This window comes from Sinohyriopsis cumingii, chromosome 15 (genome assembly GCF_028554795.1).
Source record: "Sinohyriopsis cumingii isolate HCF-2022 chromosome 15, ASM2855479v2, whole genome shotgun sequence".
Lineage (NCBI taxonomy): Eukaryota > Metazoa > Mollusca > Bivalvia > Unionida > Unionidae > Sinohyriopsis > Sinohyriopsis cumingii.
Window position 1 is genome coordinate 52,815,127 of NC_142975.1, and position 21,300 is coordinate 52,836,426.

Genomic DNA, 21,300 nt, shown 5'->3' on the forward strand with positions numbered 1-21,300 from the left:
CAGTTATAAGCAAGATTTTCATGGTTGGTGCTAGTTATAAGCAATATCTTGATGTTTTATGCCAGTTATAAGCAAGATCTTGATGTTTGATGCCAGTTATATGCAAGATCTTGATGTTTGATGCCAGTTATAAGCAAGATCTTGATGTTTTATGCCAGTTATAAGCAAGATCTTGATGTTTGATGCCAGATGTTTGATGCCAGTTATAAGCAAGATCTTGATGTTTGATGCCAGTTATATGCAAGATCTTGATGTTTGATGCCAGTTATAAGCAAGATCTTGATATCTGATGCCAGTTATATGCAAAATCTTGATGTTTGATGCCAGTTATAACCAAGGTCTTTATGTTTGGTGCTAGTTATAAGCAATATCTCGATGTTTGATGCCAGTTATAAGCAAAATCTTGATGTTTGATGCTAGTTTTATGCAAGATCTTGATGTCTGATGCCAGTTATAAGCAAGATCGTGATGTTTGATGCCAGTTTCAAGCAAGATCTTGATGTTTGATGCCAGTTATAAGCAAGATCTTCATGTTTGATGCCAGTTATAAGCAAGATTTTCATGGTTGGTGCTAGTTATAAGCAATATCTTGATGTTTGATGCCAGTTATAAGCAAGATCTTGATGTTTGATGCCAGTTATATGCAAGATCTTGATGTTTGATGCCAGTTATAAGCAAGATCTTGATGTTTTATGCCAGTTATAAGCAAGATCTTGATGTTTGATGCCAGATGTTTGATGCCAGTTATAAGCAAGATCTTGATGTTTCATGCCAGTTATAAGCAAGATCTTGATGTTTCATGCCAGTTATATGCAAGATCTTGATGTTTGATGCCAGTTATAAGCAAGATCTTGATATCTGATGCCAGTTATATGCAAAATCTTGATGTTTGATGCCAGTTATAACCAAGATCTTTATGTTTGGTGCTAGTTATAAGCAATATCTCGATGTTTGATGCCAGTTATAAGCAAAATCTTGATGTTTGATGCTAGTTTTATGCAAGATCTTGATGTCTGATGCCAGTTATAAGCAAGATCGTGATGTTTGATGCCAGTTTCAAGCAAGATCTTGATGTTTGATGCCAGTTATAAGCAAGATCGTGATGTTTGATGCCAGTTTCAAGCAAGATCTTGATGTTTGATGCCAGATGTTTGATGCCAGTTATAAGAAAGATCTTGATGTTTGATGCCAGTTATAAGCAAGATCTTGATGTTTGATGCCAGTTATAAGCAAGATCTTGATGTTTCATGCCAGTTATAAGCAAGATCTTCAAATATTAATGAGCTGATTTTGCTTCTGTTTGTCTGAGCGTGTTGTGACTGTTGGCCATGTTTCTTGATTAGACTTGGAATTTGGGCCTATATCATCAAAATATTTTATTATGAGTGAGATCAATGCATATTAATGAGACAATCTTGCATCTGATTAACAAGGTTCATTCCATCATTCCACACCTGTATTTTTTACCTGATTTTAATCAGACTTGGTAAATGACTGAGATTTGTGCAAATTCACAAGTTATTCTTGACTCTGTTAGCCCAACTTGCTAACATTCTGTTGGTTGCAATTTTGATACCCTTTTGATCAAATTTTTAATTAAGCATGATATCGAAATCTTTTATTTTTATGATAATTATTAACAACTTCTATGCATATTAATGACATGATCTTGTATTTGATTGGCTGAATTTGTCAGGAAACTTCTACAAACTTGACCTTAATTTCTTAATTAAATCCCTTATATATTTAGAAATTGCCCCCAGTTTTTCAGTGTAGGCTGAATCTATCCATCCCCACAAAAGTTTAAGTTCTAGAATAAATCCTGCTTTTAATTTTAAAGTTTTAAAAGATTTTTAGCTGCTAAATAGCTGTCTATCATTATTATGAGGTGATCTGGCATTTGATTGACAGAAAATGAGAATGAATTTTAATCTGAATTTTCTCTGATTAATACAAATAAAAAAGTTGATATCATGATTGCTTTTTATAGGCTTTTTAATAAGTGAGATCTGTGCACATGAATTATGAGCTGTAGCAAATGAGTTATAGCAAACTAGACTTGGGATTCAAACGTGATTAGTTCAAATAATTCTTGGATCAACCTGGTTTGGCATTCATGGTGTGTCCTTAAACACAACACTTGACTCCCATTGCTTCAGTACTGTATACTAGCTAATGTGCTAGTTTATAGTTAAACAGCATATAGCCCAGCCAAACTTGTATCTGATTGGCTGAGTTTATAGTTAATACAACAAATAACTTGTATCTGATTGGTGGCGATTGTTACCTCTTCAGACACAGAGACAATATTTGTCACCCAATTATACTACTAAAACAAAACTAAATAGTTATATAACAATATCTTGGATAAGTTTGATTATGAGCATGAGACTGCATAATAATTTTTCCCTTAGGTATCAAATCACTAGTACCAATTACATGTGGAGTACAACAGTCTTAGGCCTGCTGCTCTTTCTCATTTTCATAAATGATCTGCTAAAATCATACCTAGAGGTCTCCTTTCAGATAGCTTTACTTAGAATAGATTCCTGATCTTTGGAGGGGCCCGGAGTGGATGAGTGGTCTAAAGCACTCTCCATCATGGATCACTGCCATCTCACCTCTGTCTGCTTGTGTTTGAGTCTCGGGCTCGGCCAATATGGATATGTGAGAAAGCTTACCGGTAGCTTCTCATGGGTCGGTGGTTCTTTCCGGGGTTTTCCCGGGTTCATCCTGCACCATGTATAGCCTATCATGTGCTGAAAAATGGTGTTAAACCCTAGAACAACAACAACTGATCTATGGAAAATGGCATGAATGTAAATGCAGACATAACTAAAGTATTAATGATTACTACCAAATAAAAAAGAGAAAATTAGAAAACAAGAATTTGAATCTTGAGTTGAATGAAATACGCCTACATATGGGGGCCCCAAGTGGCCGAGTGGTCTAAAGTGCTCTCCGTTACGGATCACTGCCATCTCACCTCTGTCTGCGTGTGTTCGAGTCTAGGATTCGGCTAACGTGGGTATGTGAGAAAGCTCGCCAGTAGCTTCTCGCTGGTCGGTGGTTCTTCCCGGGGTTTTATCGGGTTCTTCTTCCACCATTAATACTGGCCGCCATGCATAGCCTATCGTGTGCTGAAATATGGCGTTAAACCCCACAACAACAACAACAACAACAACGCCTACATATGGTTACCGTGACAGGTGGTTGTTGACAACAATTTGCAATTAAATGATCATATTCAAATCATATGTCATACAGTCAATTTATGTATGTGGTTAGTTAAAAATATAAGGCCATATCTATCAACTAAACATAGGTTAATATATTACAAATTCTATATATCTAGACTACTGTAATGTTGTCTGGGGTAACACTTGTGACAAGAATATTTACAAATTATTCTGCTTGCAAAAACGATATTGCAAATCATCTTAGATATTGCTGAAAATAGTCAAAATTCAGTGAATGATGGTAAAATGTTAACAGTAAGTGAACAAATATTTTTGAGATAGGGTAGACTTATGCACAAAGTTTCAAACAATATGGCCCCATCATATCTCAGTCAATTATTTCATTATTAGAAAACCAGTTTAAGATCATTTTCAGCTGAACACCCTTTCCATCCCAAAACCAAATAAAGAATTCATTAATAAAAGTTTTCAATATTCAGGATTGCTAATTTGGAACATAAGGATTTTAGAGAAAGTACAAATTTAAATGTATTTATTTATGATATAATTCAATGGATGAAAAGTGGAACCTGTTTGATTTGACAAATACAGCACAACTTAAAGTATAAATTTATAACTTTCCATTTTTTTGTCTTGCTACTTTTATACTGTATATTCAGAATGTATCTAGACGGAGTATGCTACTTTTATACTGTATATACAGAATGTATCTAGATGGAGTATGCTACTTTTATACTATCTATACAGAATGTATCTAGATGGAGTATGCTACTTTTATATTGTCTATACAGAACGTATCTAGATGGAGTATGCTACTTTTATACTGTATATACAGAATGTATCTAGATGGAGTATGCTACTTTTATACTATCTATACAGAATGTATCTAAATGGAGTATGCTACTCTTATACTGTCTATACAGAATGTATCTAGATGGAGTATACTCATTTAAATTTTCTGTTGATCATGTCTGTATATAAATATATCTTATTATCAGTGCTTTTATGTGTGTGTGTCTGTGTATGTGTGTGTCTGTGTCTGTATAACTATGTACATGTATTTTGAATGCAAATATATATAGAATAGAGGGACACAGAGAGGATTAGTTCCATGCAACTAATTGTGTCTCTCTTTAAATAAAGTTATTATTATAGTAAATGATTCAGTTTTGTTGCAATATTAATTTCATCAACTGCAATCCATATATATATAGTTGACAAGAAAATAGTTATTTTCATTTTATTATTGAGCAATTGATTTCCTAATGATGAAATATGAACTAATGGTGTCAGGCAATGTTATTTTGTACTGACTATGGGGTCACCCTGTTTAACACCATGAGGCTAAAATAAAACTGCTGTGGAACAGCCATTTTCAAGGCTGAAAACAATTCCTCTAACTCAAATGAACAGAGCATGCATGGCTTATGTGTACCAATGTTGTCAAGAAATTAATTTTATTTTTTAACATATTAAAGTTAAATGGGAAATAAATGAATGGTCCAATCCCTACAAGAAAGGCATAGTGTGTAACCATGACAACTGCATATTCATTTCACTGTCATTTATGAGAAATTGCAAAGCAAAGGATGAATTTGGAGCAGTTTAGTGCAGACACGAGTGAGAATAATTAAGGAAAACAAACCTCATGAATCTTTACTGCTGCCTAATATATGGATCAATTGTCACATTTTGTTTACATCCATGTGAGATTGAAGACCTAACATGTATTTCTCTATTTACCTTTGTTCTCACATAGACATTTATCATATGTTATGTTGCATGGTGAATTTTAATTTTCTTAATTGCTAATTTACAACTCTCTATACCAAGAATAGTTGGAATTGATAGATTACCTCCCCTGGACCATCTATCTAAACTTTAACAGTTATACATGTACATTTAGAACTGGGAACAGTGTAAAGAGCCATGTCTCAGAATAAATGATATTTTGAGCAATATATTGTCAGGTATATTTTGAATGAAATTGTTTCTTATTATTCGTGAATGATGATGCCTTTTGTAAGATTGAATAATGATAAATTTATATTTACCTCCTTTTCCTGGAGACCAGTGTATGCCGATCAATGTGTAAATCTTTGTGTTAGTCAACCTTAGGAACTTTTAATGCACCCAAACTTCCTCTTTATCAGTACCAGGGTTTTAATCAGGGTGGGTGGGTGTCAACAATATTGTGTTTTCACTCAAAATGTCTTGTACATTGTGACTTCTTTCTCCACATTTTTCATACTTGTTACAGCTTTGTTATGAGTATAATTTCCAGGTTTGAAATGAAACTGTCTCCAAATAATGCAACCTTTGGTTTTCATCTTTACTCTAGTCATTTTTGATACTGCAAAATGACCGTAGCTTATAGCTGAGTTTCAAAGCATGATTGTGGTATCTGTTTTGTACTGTTAGAATTATAGTCTGCATCAAGGATTAATGTTATCACCTGGCAGTCTGGCCAGGTCTACTTTTGGCTGTTGGTTGCAGTTTCTAACATTCATAAATTTCTCACTTGACAAGTAATGGAAATCAAAATAAACCTCTTAGCTGCCATAACACTTCTTAATATATAATTCTAACTAAGAATACACAGGCATATCTTTGCACCAGAAATTGGTGAAAACATGGTGTTGTACGTTTTACCCCTCTTGTTAATTACCTCTCTTTTAGTCTCTGTCTCTTGCTCTGTCTCTGTCTCTGTCTCTGTCTCTCGCTCTGTCTCTGTCTCTGTCTCTGTGTCTCTGTCTCTCTTTCGCTCTGATTGTTTTTCAGATCAATCATTATATATGAATCAAAATGTGTTTTTTCTTCTTCTCTATTATGATTTTTCATACCTTTGATTCTTTTTATCTATCTAGGTGGCAATGAGTGCAGTATCTGTAATAAATATAATAAGTAATACCCCTGATAGTCTATTTAATGTTGGTGACACAATAATGTGAAAGTAATCCTCCTTGTGGCCCACTATTACATGTACATTTAAGTACATAGGTGCACAACCAGTAATGAAAGGAACATAAAACTTAATTTATTTTTCTTAAAAATTATGTTTTATTTTACACAAGTTCAAAGAAGAAAAAAATGTAAGCTAAATTTGTATATGAACATGATAAACAGACAAGAACATGCTTCTGCTTGGTACATTGTGTATATTCAGTACAAACATTGTGTATATTCAGTACAAAATATGGTGAGACAGAAAAATGGAAGATGTGAAATGTATACTTTAAGTTGTACTGCATTTCTCAAATGAAACAAACTCAACTTTTCATCCACAGAATAATTAAAAGCATTTATATTTGCACTTTCTCTAATTTCTTTTGGTATTCTGTTCCCAATTAGTGTCGTGGAAAGGTTAAAACATTTCATAAAGAGTTCTTTATTTGGCATTGCAATGGCAAGATGGCAAGCTGAAATTGATCTTAAATTGGGAGTGTTGTCTTTTTTTCTAGTATGATTTAGTTCATTGAGATAAAATGGGGCCATGTTGTTTGAAACTTTATGCATAAGTCTAGCCTTTCTCAAAAATATTTGTTCACATACTACAAACATTTTACTATCATTTACATTATATGCTCATAAGTTGAGTAAAAATGCAAACGGCAAAAAGATCCTGATCTGCCATAGCATAATATACCTACAGACCAGGGTATATATTGTTTGTTCAGATGATTACTCCTAACAAGCTGCACAGACCCAGATCTTTTGGCACATTATATGATGGTAGATCTCTCTCTGTACAGTTTGCATTTGGAGTCATAAGTGAGTGTATACAGTATTACATTTGAGATATTTTCATCATCATCAAGGATGAATCTACAGCCACATTTTTGTAAGTGGAATAATTTGCAAATATTCTTGTCAGAATTATTTACCCAAATAGCATTACAGTACCCTATGTATGGTTGTATATAGCTAGCATTACAGTACTCAAGGTATGGTTGTATATAGCTAGCATTACAGTATTCTAGGTATGGTTGTATATAGCTAGCATTACGGTATTCTGTGTATGGTTGTACAAGTATATAGCTTTTTTGTAATACATTAACCGATATTTAGTTGCTTAATAACCCATAAATATGAAACGACTTTATGACATGTCATTCCCTTACAAATTACTGACAACCATTGCCAAATGATTTTATGTAGACAAATTACATTCAGCTTTAGATTCAAATTTTTATTTTCTAGTTTTGCTCTCTTTTGTTGGTAGTAATCATTAATACTTTTGACTTTGTGTTTACTTTCATACCTTTTCCCTTATGACAGGAATCTAATGCAAGTTAGGCTATCCGAAGGAGACCTCTAGGTGTGATCTTAGCTGTTTGAAATCTGATAGACTGGTCACATGTATATGAGTCAGTAGATGAAATAGAGATGACTATTTTCAGTGGCAGATTGCTCCTGAGAAAAAGGAGTGGGTCTACGATTGAACCATGTTTCATTGTAATGAGTTTTTCTGTAGAAAACTGCCTTTTAATTTGCTACTATGGAGACCAATTTAATTTGGATAAAGTTTTTTTGTTGTTGTTTTACGCCATGGGCTATACATGGCAGCCAGTCTAACTGGTGGTGGGAAGAACCTGGGAAAACCTGGTAAGAACCACTGACCCATGGGAAGCTACTGGCAAGCATTCTCACATAACCACAATGGCAGAGCCCAAGACTCTAATGCACACAGACAGGGGTGAGATGACAGTGATCAGTATAGGTGAACACTTTTGACAACTTGGCAACCTAGCACTCCTGTTTGTGATAAAGAAAGAAAATGATACATTTCAAGAAATATATACAGATACAAACTTGCTTTAAGATCAAAGTAAAAAAAAGTTAAAAATGTACAATAAACCCGCCCCCTTGTACAAGTTGCAACTTGCAATTTACTGACTGGATCCCTTCATGTCAGCGATTTTATATGCTCATACAACCAGGAAACAAATATTTCATACTGTTGGCTGCCTAGTTACAGTGGCATTAAGGGTAAGAAAAGATCCCCGGCAGTCACCCATTTTGAAATGGAAGATCCAGTAAACTATTTTAAAATATTATGTCAATAAGCATGTTCTACATACTTGGCAAAATGTGTGGCATGAAAACTCCACAGACAGGTTGGTGCTATCAAACCCATCATCCGGTCATTGAAGACTTTTGTATACCTCCATGGGTCTTGGGGGGGTGCTTTTTGATCTTGACTCCCTGTCCCCAGGAAAAAATTGTATCCATTGATATTGTGCTGTTCATTTTATAGGTCATACATGCTGGATTTGAATAACAGACAGTGGAATAGTCTTCTTGGCTGTGTCGACTTTTCCACCCATTGAAACAGAATTTTAAAAAAAAAATGTGAATTTAATTTAGGAACTTTATCATGAGCATTGTACTCCTTACAAAATCTTAGATGTTTTGAGGGAATATAGTTTTGTACAAAAGCTTTTTGACCCATATTTCAAGAAATTTACCTTTATATTTTAATTTATATACTTGTATGCTGCTATGTACAGATATTCACAAACTAAACCCACTTTTTTCAGTAATAAGCAATTCAAATAAAATATGTGCTTTCAGATGGTAACTCACAGCATGAGTTAGAAAATAAAATCAGAACAGCTTAAGCAAGGGTTTGAAACCATGGATTTGGAGAATGGAGATTGTTTGTAGAAAAAAAGTAAATAGCCTTACTATGATTAAGCATTTGTTAATAAAATTTTAAAGGCTTGATTAATAATAAACTTTGAAATGAGTTTGAAAAACATTTGTTTGCGATTTTCCTGTATACAGTGTATCATTCATTTTTTAATCATTCCTATTATTTTAAGAAAAGAAAAGAAAAATTATGAAATTACAATGCATTTTGCAACAGTTTTTAAATTTCCTGATTGAGTTTTGGTACAAAGAGGTTGGAGTTGCATTAGAACAAGTACAGTGTTTTGGCTTTTTGCTTCTATGATTTTTATAGATAAATGTCTAAATAAATTGCTGTTATTATTAAAGGGAGACAACTGTGTAATGAATACACTGTCATGGCTTAACTGTCACAAGCATACAAAAAAGAACATGAATAAATCTGTTACCAATTTATCACAGCATTTATTTTCACAATATTATTTTATCAACAGAGATGACACTGAAGTGGTAATATTAATAATTTTTATTGTATTGTACTTGTAGTTTGCAGGAACCCTACTTGTCGGCATTGTTGTCCATCAATTCTAGGGTCCTCAGGTCCCTTGAAAACTGTTAGATGTTGGAATGTATTCTCAGATTTCTATGGTCATAACCTAATCATATCAGTTTGTTTGATAATGCAATGACTGGGAAAATTTCTTGCCAGCAAAACAAATGTTTTTCTTAAACTTTTCAGAGTGCATAATTGTTTCGTTCCATATGACATAACATCTTCTTAAATTAGCTGATTTGTTGGATTTTAGAGGCACTTTTGGTTGAGAAAATAGCAAAGTTATGGCCTGTGCAGATATAAAATTGTTAACCCTTGGATTCTGAGTCAGACATGTTGTTGACTGAGTCACTGTGGCACCCCTGAACTTGCAGTAGATATTTTCTCAGTAAATTTAATTACTGTTTTATTTTCTGTATAACATAAATTTATAAAAAAAATTAATAATAATTTGGTACAGAGAACTTTGTATTCTGATAATGATTTGGAAAAATTTGTGATAAAGAATCAGATGAAAACTAATTATTATTGTTAGTATTGTTATAGCTATTATTATTAGTAGTAGTATTAGTATTGCTATTGTTATTATTAATTTGTATTATTATTATTATTATTATTATTGCTATTATTATTATCATTGTTGTTGTTGCTATTATTATTATTAATTTGTATTATTATCATTATTATTATTGTTGTTTTTTGTTGCTATTATTATTAACTTTAATTATTATTATCATTATTATTGCTATTATTATTATTATTATTATTATTATTATTATTATTATTATTGTTATTAACTTTTATTATTATTATTATTGTTGTTATTATTATTATTATTTCTTCATTTATTGGTATTCAGTCTTTAAATTCCAAACAGATCTGTCAAATGCATCACATGTTGTGTATTTCCAAAGGTGTATATTGTTTACTTTGATATTCCCATGTATTTTTCTGTATTTCGATTTTTCATACCTTTGAAAAAGTTGTATTTTTGGGGGACACAAGTTCCTACCTCCAAAAATGTAAGCTAAATTTATATATGGACAAGATAGACAGGAACATGCTTCTGCTTGGTAAAATGGTGAGACAGAAAAATGGAAGATCTGAAATGTATACTTTAAGTTGTACTGCATTTCTCAAATGAAACAAACTCAACTTTTCATCCACTGAATAATTTAAAGCATTTATATTTGCACTTTGTCTAATTTCTTTTGGTATTCTGTTCCCATTTATTGTCCTGGAAAACTTAAAACATTTCATTTGGCATTGCAATGGCAAGATGGCAAGCTGAAATTTATCTTAAATTAGGAGTTTTGTCTTTTTTTCTAGTATGAGTTAGTTCATTGAGGTAAAATGGGGCCATGTTGTTTGAAAATTTATGCATAAGTCTAGCTTTCTCCAAAAATATTTGTTCATGTACTGTTAAAAGATCATTTGCCTTATATACTTACTTGAAGATCAAGTAAAATTGCAAACAGCAAAGATCCTGATCTGCCATAACATAATGCACCATCACATCAGAGTCTATGATGTTGGTTCAAATGATTATTCCTAAGAGAGAGAGAATACATTGTTGGTGAAATCTTGTATTGTAATTTTTTAAAATCTAGCCACAGTAAGAAAGACTTAGGGAGTCATACCATGATTCAAGGCATGGTTAGAAACAGCCCACGTTTGTTACAATATTGTTGTTGGGACTTCTTCATCATTGGGGTTTTCTTGTTAAAAAATATTCAAATGATTCTTGCAAATATAGTTTGCATGAAAGAAAAGAATTTTCATTTTGTTTTAATATATGCTTAAATTATCACTAATAAATGCAATGCATCAATAATTTCTTGTAATGAAAAGATAACAATAAAGAGTTTGAATGCACCATAAAATAATGAATGTATTTAAGTACTGATATTGCTTGGAAGCAGAGTATTCAGTATGTTTTATGAAGAAAGGGTCTCTAACTGGTCTGAAACCTTTGTTCCATTTGAGGGTAAGGAAAAATCCCTTGAAGTTCAAATCAATTGGTATATTCTGTACAGTATTTATTTGTAGTCTATCTTGTGCTGAAAAATGGCATTAAACCCCACAACAACAGCAACAACTATACAATATTTATGAAACATTCAAAGCTTTAAAAGTAAATCACCATCTATAGTGTAAGCTTAATCTTCTTACTTTATTTACATCTTTTAGATTACAAGTTAACATACAAATAGCAAATTCATTTACAATAAGGTGTTGCCCATTTAATTTTCAGGTGGGGTGGGTAGGACCGAGATCTTCTTTAGAGCTGAAATATTTTCTTTTCTTTTATCTCAAGATAATTATTATGTTTTGAAATCATATAATGAATATAATATAGTGTTATTTTGTTATAAATCTGAGCAAATTTTTCTGACTATTGACAGAAATTCAGCAAAAATGTGTCTGGCCCCAGACCTGGAACACTGAATTGTTGGTCCCTGATATAATTGCGTTTTACCGTGGTATGTTCAGAAATACCATGGTACAGATTTCTTTGCAGTACCCAGCTCTACAAAACCTGATTCAATGTACTGGTATTCTTTTATAATTTCACTAAAACAGTCATAATATCAAATAAATGGAAGTCAAATGGACATGTATATATATGGATAGAAGGGAAAAACCTAACCTCCTTAATTTGTATCCACAATCTTGCAAGATGCAGACACTAGACTTTTTGCAAAATTGGTTTAATGGAACTAAAAATTAAAGTCTTGTTCCATGCAGCTCAGTCGGGCTCATTTCATTAGTAACACATTTTCTTGGGTGTACAAGTCTTGATCAACTAGAGTCTCAGTAAATAGAGATCTACTTTCACTTTATGCCATGTCAATCTACTTTCACTTTATGCCATGTCATTTAATGTCTATGCTGATACTTATCATGTAAAGTTTATCCCATATTACTTCAGACAAGGAAATGTCATTCTAGGGATGCATTGTTTTGATTGGTCAGATAATTTTCAAATAAGATTGGGAGTCAAGGAAATTTTTATGATGATGGACTGACCCATATTATGATAAGAGATCTACATCTGTCTTAGTATTGTTTGTTGACATTGGTAATTATTCAACTTCGTTAGGATTCATTCGTAACATTTTACCTAGGTCCCCATATAATAATTTTATAAATTTTGTAAACCCTTACTGTTAGCAGCAGGGTCATCTCAAGATCTCATAATACATGTATTTTGAGCATTATAGTTAACTGATCTGGGTTGTAGCCCAAAATTTAGTTACTTTTCAAATTTTTAATGAATTTAAAACTTAATTTCAGTTCATTGTTCATTCTGGCATAATGTTTTTGTCAGTTTTCAATTTTTCGGTTATTATTATTATTATTATTATTATTGATATTTATTATTATTATTATTATTATTATTATTATTATTATTATTATTATTATTATTAATATTGACAAGATGAATATATGATTATTTACCCTAACATTTTATTTTTAAATTCAAATTACCATTTTTTTTCAAAATATCTTTGCACTTTTCTCCTACTTAGGAAGTCATATTTGCAGTCATTAATAATATTGGCTCCTGCCCATTGCAGCTGTAAAATTGGGACTATATTAGTCCCTTATGAGGGATTTAATAAAGAATATTCCAGTTGACTCTGTTCCAGCCTAATGTTTAATTTGCCTGGCCAAAAGACCAAATGAGCTTAGTGTATGGCAAGGTATATGTTATTTATTGTATTTCATTCATTTTGAGTTCATAAAGAATTGATATTTTAACCTTTTCTCAAAAACCAATAAACAGTTTCAAGCACATTTTGTTGACAACATCCTGTCATGAGGGCCTTACAACTTTATATAGGTAATGAAATACTGCCATCAGATATGTTATTGTGGGTTTATTGCCATTTTTCAGCACATGATAGACTTTATATGCTGGCCAGTATACACTGGTAGAAGAATCTTGCCATGAAAACCAAGTAAGAACCACTTATCCAGGGGTAACTACTGACAAGCTGTCTCACATGCCCACATTGGCTGAACCCAAGACTCAAACCCACATGGACAGAGGTGAGACAGCAATGATCAGTAAAGGTCACCTGGTGCCCGACCATCAGTACTAAAAATAGACAAACTTTAAACAACTTCTTCTACTTCTGCTAAAGATAATTTCACCAAATTTGACAGCATTCTAGAAGACAGGGCTTATAAATTTAAAAAGCATCACTGATCTGCTATTAAAGATGGCAGTTGTAACTAAATCTGAGCTAACTTTATCTCTGAAAAACCACTCAACTGACAGAAAGCATCAAGGCCTTGTGATGCTGGACAACAGTGTGTTACACTGGCTAAAAATCCTGCAAGCCCACAGGACCAATAGCCTCAAAATATGACAGGTCCTGTTTGTAACCAACTGGTCCAACATTTCATCATATAAGAAGATAGAATTGCAGTCAGTGATGCCCTTTATATAATGAAATGTGAAACAGAAAGAAAAAAAACACAAAATAGAACATTTATATCATATGTCAGATTTATTAAATATTATTAAAATGAGTCCAAATTGAGATACGATCCACACATAACCAATCTCGATGCATAATCCAACCACTGATGACCAGTCTGATCAATTATATTCTGAATAAGAATCAGATCTGGACCCTCATGTAAAGACGAGTCTCTGGTATTGAAAATACATATGCTCATGAAATTAGGTATGTGGAAAGAGAGAGGAGTTCCAGCAGTGGATTGCTGAAACTATAAATGGATCAAATGCATCCACTTAAGCTGAATTCAGCATAAGTTATTGCTCATTCAACTCAGCATAGTGAATGATATCCATGTCTGGTGCCTGTAGCTCAGTGAATTGTAGGCAATTTGCCTCTTTTAAATATTATCATCTGGTTTTCTTTAACTAATTTACATTTTTACTTAATGCATGCTTCTGATATAATTTGTCTAATGAATAGTTTAGAGTGGTATACCTGTGGCATGCAATGGCTCCCATAATTGCTTAGTCCTGTATGAAAATAAACTCATCTATAACTTCAGGGCCAACATGTCTAATTATGGTACATGTACACACACTACTTTTTCCAGGATATATCGAAGAAGTAGTATTGCTCTGTATGTTAACACAAATGATGTTGAAATCGTTTGTGTGCTGAATGAATTTTGTAACTTGAGCTCCACTGTGACAGGGTTGCATGAAATTTACTGAGTTATCATTCCATTCCCACCCCATTTTTGATATTTTGGATGTTTATTTTGGTGTGTAGAGAAAATTGCCTATGGAAACGTTGGAATTTGCTACCTTCGTACAGTGACAGCATAGGGAAGCCACTTACCAGCCAGCCTAGCAAACTAAAACAATGTTACATCAAGTCTTACTTGCATGAAATCAATAGGAAAATGATTTATTTTCTGAGGAATTGAGAGTAATGTAATCATTGTCTCTAATCTGCTGACAGATGAATTAAATTACAGTTTTGATGAAATTTGCCCTGGTACTCACCATTTGCATTGCTGGTCACATGACTACACAAATCTTGTAACCTACAAGTCCATGACATCAGTGGACTAATATGCACTTGATATCAACAACAAACTCTTTTCCAAATCATTGTACAGAAAACTGTAATTATTTTAAAAAAAGTTACATACTGTTTGTAAAAGAAGCAAAGGGCAGATAATTCTCAATGTATTTATTCTGAGAACGACCAGAAACCTTTCAATATTGTTACAACCTGGACAAATCCAGATTCATCAAGCAGAGAGCACACCTCAGTGTGGTAGTCATGTGATGCAAGAAAACTGTCCTTGACATGTGCTCTATTCTTGGGTGGAATTTAACTCCGATTATCATTCATGATGCTGACAGCATGGTCATGGTCTTAGCATGAATTCTCATGCTGACAGCATGGTCTTAGCATGAATTCTCATGCTGACAGCATGGTTTTAGCATGAATTCTCATGCTGACAGCATTGTCATGGTCTTAGCATGAATTCTCATGCTGACAGCATGGTCATGGTCTTAGCATTAATTCTCATGCTGACAGCATGGTCTTAGCATGAATTCTCATGCTGACAGCATTGTCATGGTCTTAGCATGAATTCTTATGCTGACAGCATGGTCATGGTCTTAGCATGAATTCTCATGCTGACAGCATGGTCTTAGCATGAATTCTCATGCTGACAGCATGGTTTTAGCATGAATTCTCATGCTGACAGCATTGTCATGGTCTTAGCATGAATTCTCATGCTGACAGCATGGTCATGGTCTTAGCATTAATTCTCATGCTGACAGCATGGTCTTAGCATGAATTCTCATGCTGACAGCATTGTCATGGTCTTAGCATGAATTCTCATGCTGACAGCATGGTCATGGTCTTAGCATGAATTCTCATGCTGACAGCATGGTCTTAGCATGAATTCTCATGCTGACAGCATGGTCATGGTCTTAGCATGAATTCTCATGCTGACAGCATGGTCATGGTCTTAGCATGAATTCTCATGCTGACAGCATGGTCATGGTCTTAGCATGAATTCTCATGCTGACAGCATGGTCATGGTCTTAGCATGAATTCTCATGCTGACAGCATTGTCATGGTCTTAGCATGAATTCTCATGCTGACAGCATGGTCATGGTCTTAGCATGAATTCTCAAGCTGACAGCATGGTCATGGTCTTGGCATGACTTCTCTTTTCAAGTGAATTTTGAATTCATATTTTCATTTAGTACTATCATAATGAATGGTTCTGATTTCTTTGGCTTTGTTTCAGCAGCTGGTGTCTTCCAAGCATCCAAATACTCATATATGTTGATTTTCGGAATCAAAAGTAGTGTTTTTCATACGACAATGCATATACACAGAATGGTCTATATTTGAAGTTACAAACATTTAGTGAATGCAGATTAAACACAAATTATTTATCTTTTCATACCACCAATATTTACTTTTCAGTTGGTTTTTAATATTTCTTTTAATTTAATAAAAAAATTACATAAGTTGTCAATTACAAATGCCTGAATATCCAGACAGACTGGCTATTCATATTTTGCATCAGCCTGCCATGTGACTGACTGGCTGGCATTGGCTGGCAGCGATATCACATACTGATGTGCCATCCAATAAGAATGAAGATATAAAAATAATAAAAATCATACGCAATCAACATGGAACACATTTTAACATATAGTACCCAACAATACCAGATTTTTGTATTTGCTATGAGGCGGGTGTCAGTTGCGTGAGCAATATAAGGCCCACTTGGGCCTGTTGTTATTTTGTTTGTTATGCCAAGTTGATATCATAATTATTATTATTGATATTATTGAGAATGGGATGAAAGATGAGAATGTGATAAATGACAATGACATTTTTTTCTTGAAATAATTTTTAAAAAACATTTTAGTAAATTCATTATGCTATTCAACTGCTTTAGAAAATGCTGGATTTGTCAAGTACCTGTGTGTTACCTCAGGCACTAAATGATCCAGGATGAAGTGTTTACCTGTATGTTGTATACATGCCATACAGAAGTGTCCCCCAGATGCACACATAATACAGAAAACAAATCTTAAAGATATGAGCAATGCAAATAGAGTGTAACTGCTTATGTGCTTTGTTGGGAATGACTAAATCCTGTTCAGATGTTTGAATCTCTGTATTGGTTTAAAAATAGAACAAGTGCAGTGTTGTATTATGCATGCAGACATTGAACTGTGTGCAGATAAAAATGCAGGAACTGGTGCATATATGTGCATACACATGATCAGCCAAGATTTAAACCAGAAGGACCACATTTGGAAAAAAAACAGTGGACTGCTCGAGTTTTTTAATGTATGTATGTCAGTTAGGACTGCACAGACTGCAGTCTTGTTTGAGACTGCATTTCACAATTTACAGGAAAATCTCTGAGGCCCTACAAAAGGGGTGAAAGCTGGAATTAGTTTGTGATAAAGATGTTTTATGTAATGACTGGATATGTGTTAATATGATCAGGTGGATCTAACGTCCATAAGTAAACTTGACTACAGATGTATGTGTTCAAAAACGCTGAAAATAAACAGCTGAAAGCAGAAGATTTCTCTTTTTAAAGATGGAAGTTGTTTTGTGTCTACCACATACATGCACTGTAAAGAGGAAATATAGATCAGTAGGTCACAAGTAACCCCTACCAACTGGACTCTGGTAGTGGTAGTTAAGAAGGGGTGAGTTGATACAAATAGTCAAACTTGCAAATTTTGTATAATGCAGTATAAACGGAGTGAATTTGAATAGTATTATTTTCTAAATTTGTAATGCGAGCCTTATGAAATATGTAATGCATGCATGCGCATAAGATCATGCACCTCGCATATGTGCATGCACGTTTTTATACAAAGGGAGATAATTGGTCATATGGTGCATATTGATATTTAAATTGAGAGTGTCTGGAAAAAAGCTAATTGGCTTTTTTTAAAAAAGCTGTTAGGACTGAAAACCAACATCAAGGTTACACTTCAGGAATGATGTTGTAAAGATTATGTTCTTCAGTTGTTACAGGTAATGACATGCATGAAAACAAGTCGTGCAACTGTTATGTTACAATTTCATATTTTCGTTGGCTGCATGGACCAAAATATGCTGGAACAGTATGTGGCTCCAGGTCTATGAAGTTTGTTGGGACTAAACAACTTTCACCTTGATCTTGTGGCACATCTCTATAATAGCACATCATGGTCTATGTTAATTGCATTTAGACCCAGTGTGTATATGAGAGTGTGTGGTATCCCAACACATCAGCCTTGAGATATTGATACCATTAACTTGTCTGTCTATCTGTCTGTCCATCTGTATGTATGCATGTATGTGTGTATATGTGTAAATGTGTGTATATGTATGTATGTATGTATGTATGTAACCAATGGATGGTTCTTGTTGCTGTTATTGTTGTTGTTGTTGTTGTTGTGGGGTTTAACACCATTTTTCAGCACACCATAGGCTATGCATGGTGGCTAGTATTAATGGTGGAGGAAGAACCTGGGAAAACCCTGGGATGAACTACCGACCCACGAGAAGCTACTGGCAAACTTTCTCAGATACCCACATTGGCCAAATATGCAGACAGAGGTGAGATGGCAGTGATCTATAACAGAGAGCGATTTAGACCACTTGGCCACTTGGGGCCCCTAACCAATGGATGGAAATAGGTTACCAGCTGTAAGAGATGTGACATTTTTGGCCATGCCTGTTCATTCCCTTGGAAGGTGTCAGTAATTGTAATTATTGAGACTTTCTCCAATAAAACTTTGTAACACTACTTTTGTGTAGGCCATTGATGGCAGCTGGATGCACAAAATAACAATAAATGTAATAGATTTGGATTATGACCCCCCCCCCCAGATAACATTTCAGAAGTAATACTAAGGGGGATGGGGTGAGATGAGCTAGGTTTTTTTAATATAAGGCAATTCTTTTATTCTTGGCCTTGTAAAATCCCATAATTCCATTGTGAATAAAGAATGAATTTACTTGTGTACATGTGGAGCAAAGGGATTGGGATTACAAACAAATATTTTTTTCTTCCTTTTATATTGATGTGGTGTTGCACTCTGAGCTTGGCATTGCATAATTTTTTGTCTCATGTCCTCTAAAACTTGACCCCTATAATGCCCTGAATGGACTTCATCATCCATTGTTTATAATGAAAATAATTATTTGTCCCTTCCAAATTCAGTGTTTCTTCTGAAGTTGGAGATCATTTACATTACCCAAGGGATCCATGATGCAGTACCAATTGTCACTGATGCACTTTACATACATGCAATATATGACACTCAAACATACAGATACATTATAGAAGGAAGCTTTATATTGGAATAATAAATTGTTTAATTTCCACTTGTGCATCATTTTGATATTAAATACATGTAATGCAACTCTCTCACTTGTACATAACATTAGACCACTCTGGTGGCCTAGTGGTAAGATCATCTGCTTTGGATGCAGGTGGTTGTGGGTTTGAATCCCAGCCCAGACATACCAAAGACTTATAAAAATGATACTAACAGCTGCCTCACTAGGCACTCAGCATTTAGAGCTTAGTGTTAGGATTGGTTGGCCTGGTGTCAAGATAATGTGACTGGGTGGAACATCATGCTACATGTCTGCAGCATGATGCCCCCCTGCTAGACATCATTCAACAGACATCATAGAGATATTACTGAAAAATTGTTAAAGCTTGTTAAAAATCCAAATCACACACACACACACACACATGTACATACCAGTATTAAGAAGACACTTTATTATACATGTATACATTGAGTGCTTTGGATTAAAAGGTTGAAAGTCAAGGGAGGAAAAATAACTTGGTTTCAGAACAATCTCAGTAGTTCTGCATTACAGACCTGGACTAATGCAGAATCCTACTGAATTTGGGGTCAAAGGGGTCAATGCCAAGGTTGATCAAAAGAAAGAAAATGGTTTCTGCACAACATTTAAGTTCTTGACCATGTACCCTCACCAAAGTATGTGGATAACTTAACACTTTTCGGAAGAGAAAAAGACTTTGTTTTTATTTTGGGGTCAAAGGGTCAGGGTTACTGTGACTGAAAGTGAAAAAATGGTAATTGCTTGATAACATTAGTTATAGACTTAATTTGTCATGGGTTTACACTTAAAGACATGTACATTACACTTAAAGACATGTACATTACACTTAAAGACATGTACATTACACTTAAAGACATGGAAATCAAACAGTGATGGTATTGTTGGCTCAAAGAAAAGTGGGTTTTACAGAATAACGTATTCTGGATTAAGTTCAATGGCCACACTGTTTATACTTATGGTAATAAAGAATCTGAAAGTTCATGGTATCTAAATGTCATTGGGAAGTCTAATAGAAAAGTAACGACTTCTGCACGTTTGCTTCAAGACCAGATATGTTGACCTGTTGGTCAGTAATGTCAGGAGTTGACCATGGCAGTGCTTGTACTTTCATGGAGGTCTTTTACAGTACTCTTTTTCTTCTCATCTTTTGAGTTTGGGGTGGTATTCAAGATTCCTCATCCATCCATCCATCTGATCATTCATTCATCTTTCTCTCCATCACAATCACACAATACGCTGCTCATTCACTGGAGCATTTAGAGATTACCTGCACACTTAATCATAACATGGTTGGGGGGGGGGGGCATGTGTGGATCCCATTTTCGTCTTATTAGAAAGGTCTCAAAAATTGATTCCTGTTTGTTGAATGTGAATAATATGCAATCAAAACTGGTAATGGTAACCTTGATATATTGTTCATTTTCTTAATCAAGAACAGCAGTTAGTACCCAGAAATTTGAATTAACATCATGAAATGTGCAACTTTTAGCTTATTATACCCACCTGCCATGTTTACCCTACTTCCGAGCTCTGTGCCATCAACATTGTTTTGCGATACACCAAGATTGGTTGGAAAACAGAAAAGGAGACAAATGTAGTTCTACAATGATACCAAAAAATGCAGATTTTCTACTCGCATTACAAAATACAGCAGGAAAAAACTAATTTTTGAAACCCAAAGTTTTTTATTGCAAAATTTATTGGTTTTGGAACTGGAGTTTTTGTCTGGATTTTAGACCTTTTAGCCTGAAATCTAAAACCGGACCAGTCCAAACTGCACATAGGAAGATAAAACTTTGCAAAAAGTAGGATAATTTTGAGATTTGGAATAAAAGGTTGCCAGGACGCAAAAACCTTGGGTCCAATACCCCCCAAACTCTAATTTTAACCTTCCGCACATGCATAAGCAAAATAGACAATCAGAAACAGCATCCTTTATACACCTAGGCTTCAAGCTGAACAAAAATCTCTCAGAAGCAGATGCATCTGGATGCATTAGATAGTAACCTCAATAATGTACTTCCTACCCCCATTTCAGGTGAAAATGAAA

General features: G+C 34.1%; 1 protein-coding gene across 6 annotated transcripts in view; it reads left to right on the forward strand.

The window, feature by feature from the left end:
• Positions 1–21,300, forward strand: part of LOC149781801 (uncharacterized) — a 440,127-nt gene that overhangs the window by 240,799 nt on the left and 178,028 nt on the right. For 3 of the 6 annotated variants that reach the window (XM_089935963.1, XM_089935964.1, XM_089935965.1), the window contains exon 1: positions 16,916–17,584. The exons of the other annotated variants lie outside the window; for them this stretch is intronic. The gene's annotated coding sequence lies outside the window, so the exon portion shown is untranslated. Of the gene's footprint in view, positions 1–16,915; positions 17,585–21,300 lie in introns of those variants that run through there. 6 annotated transcript variants of the gene reach the window in all.